The sequence below is a fragment of the Panthera pardus genome, unplaced genomic scaffold (assembly GCF_024362965.1).
Source record: "Panthera pardus isolate Hobbes unplaced genomic scaffold, ASM2436296v1 HiC_scaffold_20, whole genome shotgun sequence".
Lineage (NCBI taxonomy): Eukaryota > Metazoa > Chordata > Mammalia > Carnivora > Felidae > Panthera > Panthera pardus.
Window position 1 is genome coordinate 55,715,367 of NW_026526766.1, and position 6,276 is coordinate 55,721,642.

Sequence of the window (6,276 nt, forward strand, 5' to 3'; positions counted from 1 at the left end):
TCCATAATCAGAAGAATAATTCATTCCATATAAAGGAAAGTAAAACAACAAATTTTTAATGGGGTGGGGGGAAGGGACAGAGGGAAAGAGAGAGAATCCCAAGCAGACTCCACACCATCAGGGCAGAGCCAGATGTGGGGCTTGAACTCAGAAACTGTGAGATCATGACCTGAACAAGATTAAGAGTCTGACGCTTAACTGACTGAGCCACCCAGGTGTCCTAGTTACTATGGTAGTTTTAACATATGTCCTCACATTGACTGATTTTTATGTATACCTGTTCTTATTTTATTTTTGCCTATTTTCATTTCATAATGTTTTATTCTTTTTATACTTTATACAATTTCTTATTCTTCCTTTATTCCTTTGAGGATCTAATGCATACTTATGTTAAAGAAATCTTTTAAAGATTGTTCTTTTAGGGCACCTGAGTGGCTCAATCAGTTGAGCATCTGATTCTCGGTTTCTGCTTAGGTCATGATCCCAGCATCTCAGGATCAAGCCCAGTATCAGGCTCAGTGCTCAATGTGGAGCCTGCTTAAGATTCTCTCTCTCTCCCTCTGCCCCTGTCCCCACTCCTGCTCTCTCTCTCTCTCTCTCTAAAATTAAAAAAAAAAAAAAAGAACACACATTCTTTGATACTCCTCCTTCCAGGAGGTGGAGATTAATTTTCCTTTCCTTGAGTATAGGCTGGACTTAGTGACTCACTTCTGATGCATAGAATATGGAAAAGGAAAAATATAACTTTACAGTAGAGAAACCTGGCAGTAACCACCTAAATTAAATGATCAAGGTTAACTTTAATAATATTAAGTCAGATTGACATTATATACTCCTCCATGTGATGTAATACAAAGGGCACTTCACCTCTGTGGCATTCTTCCCCAAAATCTGTAACTCTAGTTTAATAATGAGAAAACATCAGAAAAAATCTAAATTGAGGGACATTCTAGACATTCTACAACATATCTGCCTGATAACTCTTCAAAAGTGCCAAGGTTGGTCACCTGGGTGTCTCAGTCGGTTGAACATCTGACTTTGGCTCAGGTTATGATCTCACGGTTCATGAGTTTGAGTCCCACATCAGGCGAGCTCTAGCTCCAGTGGGATGAGCCCGGCTTCTCTTTCTCTCTCCCTCTTGCTCACTTGCGCCCTCTCTCTCTCGCTCAAAAAACAAAACAAAACAAAAATACACACACACAAAAACAAACAAAAAACCAAAAGTGCCAAGGTCATGAAAGGCCAAGAAAGACTGAGAAACATAAAATTAACAACTCAGGCAACAACCGATGCTGGTGAGGATGCGGAGAAAGAGGATCTCTTTTGCATTGTTGGTGGGAATGCAAGCTGGTGCAGCCACTCTGGAAAACAGTATGGAGGTTTCTCAAAAAGCTAAAAATAGAACTACCCTACGACCCAGCAATTGCACTACTAGGCATTAATCCAAGGGATACAGGTGTGCTGTTTCGAAGGGACACATGCACCCCCATGTTTAAAGCAGCACTAACAGCAATAGCCAAAGTAGGGAAAGAGCCCAAATGTCCATCGATGGATGAATGGATAAAGAAAATGTGGAGTATTACTCAGCAATCAAAAAGAATGAAACCTTGCCATTTGCAACTATGTGAATGGAACTGGAGGGTATTATGCTAAGTGAAATTAGTCAGAGAAAGACAAAAATCATATGACTTCACTCATATGAGGACTTTAAGAGACAAAACAGGTGAACATAAGGGAAGGGAAACAAAAATAATATAAAAACAGGGAGGGGGACAAAACAGAAGAGACTCATAAATATGGAGAACAAACTGAGGGTTGCTGGAGGAGTTGTGGGAGGGGGGTGGGCTAAATGGGTAAGGGGCATTAAGGAATCTACTGAAATCATTGCTTCACTATATACTAAATAATTTGGATGTAAATTTTAAAAAATAAAAAATAAAGTTAAATTTAAAAAAAAGACTGAGAAACAGTCACAGATTGGAGGAGACTAAAGAGACTTGACAATTAGATGTCATGTGGTATTTTGGATTGGATTCTGAATATGAAAAGGACATTAGTGAAGAAAATGAGGCAACCTGAATAAAATTATTAGTATTGTATCAATGTTAGTTTCTGAGTTTTGATAAACATACTATAGTTACGTGAGATGTTAACCTTAAGGGAAACTAGGTGAAGAATACAGAGGAATTCTCTATATTATCTTTTTTCTTTTTAAGTTTATTTATTTATTTTGAGAGAGAAAGAGAAAGAGAGAGAGAGTGTGTCAGGGGGAAAGAGAGAGAGAATCCCAAACAGGCTCTGCACTGTCAGCATGGAACCCAACGCAGGGCTTGAACTCATGAACTATGAGATCATGACCTGAGCCAAAATCAAGAGTTGGAAGCTTAACTGCCTGAGCCACCCAGGCACCCCTCTGTATTACCTCCTAACTTATATAAATCTAAGATTATTGAAAAATGGAAAATTTGGGGTGCCTGGCTGGCTCAGTTGGTGGAGTGTGTGACTCTTGATCTTGGGGTTGTAAATTTAAGCCCCACGCTGGGTGTAGAAATTACTTAAAAATAAAAAAAAAATCTTAAAAAAAAATGAAAAATGGAAAGTTTAGGGACACCTGGATGACTCAGTCAGAAGAACATGTGACTCTTGATCTCAGAATCATGAGTTTGATTGGGAGGAGTCCACATGGGAGGAGAGATGACTAAAAAAATAAACTTAAAAAATTTTTTTAAATGGAAAGTTTAAAAAATAAATAAATGAGTCAATTAGAAATTTGGAGAAAGATTTCCTAAAATGGAAAACTATAGCTGTTGTAACTGGGTCCAAGTTCATTTTGCTTGCTGCATGACAGGCCTGTAAGTTGAAAAGCAAGATGTTAGGGTGAGGAAAACAACTTTACTTGGAAAACCAGCAAACCGAGAAGATGATGACTATTGTCCCAAAGGACCATCTCCCCTCAGCATGAAATTCAAGCCTCTTTTATGTTAGCAAAAGGGAGAAGTGGGGAGGGGGGTGTTGAAGTCAAAAGTTGTGATTGATGTCTGTAGACCTCTGAGAAAAGTCATGTAACTTCTTTTTTTTTTTTTTTCCAATGTTTATTTTTGAGAGAAAGAGTACTCATGAGCAAGGGAGGGGCAGAGAGAGGGCGACAGAGGATCTGGAGTGGGCTCTGCACTGACAGCAGCAAGCCCAATGTGGGGCTTGAACCCATTAACCATGAAATCATGACCAGAGCCAAAGTCAGAAGCTCAATCAACTGAGCCACTCAGGTACTCTGTGAAAAGTCAGGTAAACTTCTTTGTCCTTGGTCAGTTGATCTTTGTATACAGGAATCTGGACATGTTATTCCTATAAATCTTAAGTATAGCATAATCATTTCTGTATGTACTTCCTTATCTCCTTGGGTGAGGTAGGTTTTGGGTAAAAAACAGTTTTGGGAAATTTTAGCTGTAACACGTCTATGTGCAGGGCTAAGCAGAAGTTTCTAAACTATAGATCATAACAGCAAAGGAAATAGAAGCAATATGGAATTAGACATGCTAAGTTTCTATCTGTTATACTACCGGGGTGGAAAAATCTCAGTAAACAAGATACACCATCTTTTTTTTTTAAATTTTTTTAAATGTTTTTATTTATCTTTGAGACAGAGAGAGACAGAGCATGAGCAGGGTAGGGACAGAGAGAGAGGGAGACACAGAATCCAAAGCAGGCTCCAGGCTCTGAGCTGTCAGCACAGAGCCCGATGTGGGGCTCAAACTCACGGAGTGTGAGATCATGACCTGAGCCAAAGTCGGACGCCCAACCAACTGAGCCACCCAGGCGCCCCAAGATACACTATCTTTAAAAACAATTTTTTAAGTTTATTTATTTTTGAGAGAGGAAGAGATGAGTGTGCACTGGGAAGGGGCAGGGATAGAGGGAGACACAGAATCTGAAGCAGGCTCCAGGCTTTGAGCTGTCAGCACAGAGCCCAACGCAGGGCTTGAACCCACGAACTGCAGATCATGACCCGAGCCAAAGTCGGAGGCTTAACCAACTGGGACACCCAGGTGCCCTTATCTACAAGATATACTATTATAAATGGACACAGTCAAAGAGAGAATTAATGAATTAGAAGATGGTTCTAAGGAATTTACCTAAAGAATAGCACAAAAATGTAAAGATTAAGTACAAGAAAAAGGCATAGAAGATAAGAGTGGCATCAGGGAAAATACCAGAGAAGGGGATCCATCCCTCCTCAGAAACACTGAAAAAATTTGACCACAACTGTTTCAGCCTTACCAGAACTTTGGGAGATAGTCAAAAGTTTGCAGCAACCGAGTTAATGTTTAGCCAAGAGAAAGTTCACTGAAACTTAGTAGGAGATCTTTGTGGTATTTTAACTTACCCTCGCTCCACGTAGTGGCAGTCTTTTTTTTTTTTTTTTAAGTTTATTTATTTATTTTGAAACAGAGAGAGAGTCGAGCAGAGGACGGGAAGAGAGAGAGGGAAAGAAAGAGAATCACAAGCAGGCTCCGAGCTGTCAGCTCAGAGCCTGATGCAGGGCTCGAACTCACAAACCGTGAGATCATGACCTGAGCCGAAATCAGGAGATTGATGCTTAACTGAGTGAGCCACCCGGGTGCCCCTAGGCGTAGCAGCAGTCTTAAAGATGGCAGCCCATGGGGCTCCTGGGCGGCTCAGTCAGTTGAGTGTCCGACTTCAGCTCAGGTCATGATCTCATGGTTTCTGAGTTTGAGTCCTGCATCAAGCTCTGTGCTGACAGCTCAGATCCTGGAGCCTGCTTTGGATTCTGTGTGTCTCCTTCTCTCTCTGCTCTTCCCCTGGGCTCTCTCTCTCTCTCCTTCAAAAATAAATAAACATTAAAAAAAATTATTTTTCAAAAAGATAGCAGCCCATGTTCCTGCCATCTTTGTGTGGGTAACTGGTTCTTTCAGAAGCAGAGTGGACCTTGTTCCAAAGGGATAGAGTTTGTGTTTTTGAGCTCTCCGGGGTTTTCCTGAAGGACTGATGCAATGGGCTTCCCTTTGTTTTACCTAATTTGGAATTCTATGATGGCACAACAGAGGACTTTTCCTAAAAGCATTGAAAGGCAAGTGAACAAGCTGTTGCTGCCTGGGCAGAAAATAACAGCTGGGTGAACAATAGACACACCAAAAGCCTGGGAACAAAGTCCAGGGAGTGAGAGTTTAGTGGGAGATAAGACAAGGGCTTTGAAAGGTTCCTGGGTATACTGGGGAATCTAGAAAGCCACACGCATGGGGAAAGAAGAACACATGCTAAGAGAACTGAGATGACCATAAGCTTTCACGTTTGGCTGATCTTTAGGCTCAGGGCAAGCAGGAAGTGGAAGTTAAGGCAGAGTTGTAAACAACCTGGCTAAGCCTGAAGGAAGGAGTGATCCAAACACAGGTTACTCCAAAGACCTGGGGATTCTTTTTCCAATCTACTCCTTTTTTTGTTTTTCCTCCCTCACTTCTTTCCTTTCCTCTAGGCATTTAAGGAGATCTCTGTCAAATTATAATTTAAAAATGTGGTTATGTAGTGCTTGCTTCTGCAGCACCTATACTAAAAGGGGAAGGATACAGAGAAGATTAACACAGCTCCTGCGCAAGGATGACACACAAACTTGTGGTGTTCCATATTTAAAACAATAAAGAAGAAAAAAAATGTGGTTATGTGGAAGAAAATCCTTGCTTTTAGGAAGTAGACACTGAAGAATTTAGGGGTTTCTAATTTTTCAATATGCTAAGATTTCCAGCTTACTCTCAAAAGGTCCATAAAAGAGAAGAAGTTTCAGTAATTTAGTAAACATTTTTTAGGCCCTATTGTGTGGTAGGTGTGGTGGTTGGCAGAGATCTGACTTGGACCTCATCCTTGCCCTCAAGGAACTCATAGACTAGTAGGAGAACCCATCTAACTAAAATACCATAGAATCTAAGGAATTATGGGAACTCAGTGGAACAAGAGGATCTGGAATGGCATATTTTTTATTTTATTAAGTAGGCTCCCCATTCAGCTCAGAGCCCAACATGGGGCTTGAACTCATGACCCTGAGATCAAGACCTGAGCTGAGGGGCACCTGGGTGGCTCAGTCGGTTAAGTGCCTGACTTCAGTTCGGGTCATGATCTCACGGTCTGTGAGGTCGAGCCCCACGTCGGGCTCTGTGCTGACAGCTCAGAGCCTGGAGCCTGCTTCGGATTCTGTGTCTCCCTCTCTCTATGCCTCTCCCCTGCTCATGCTCTTTCTCTGTCTCAAAAATAAATAAAAACATTAAA

The 6,276-nt window shown here is 41.1% G+C and overlaps 1 non-coding gene across 1 annotated transcript; it reads left to right on the forward strand.

Annotated features, from left to right (window-relative positions):
• Positions 1–5,541: 5,541 nt before the first annotated feature.
• On the forward strand, positions 5,542–5,646 carry LOC128778697 (U6 spliceosomal RNA). Its single transcript, XR_008424427.1, has one exon. It is a non-coding gene; the product is annotated as a U6 spliceosomal RNA (small nuclear RNA).
• The last annotated feature ends 630 nt before the right edge of the window (positions 5,647–6,276 follow it).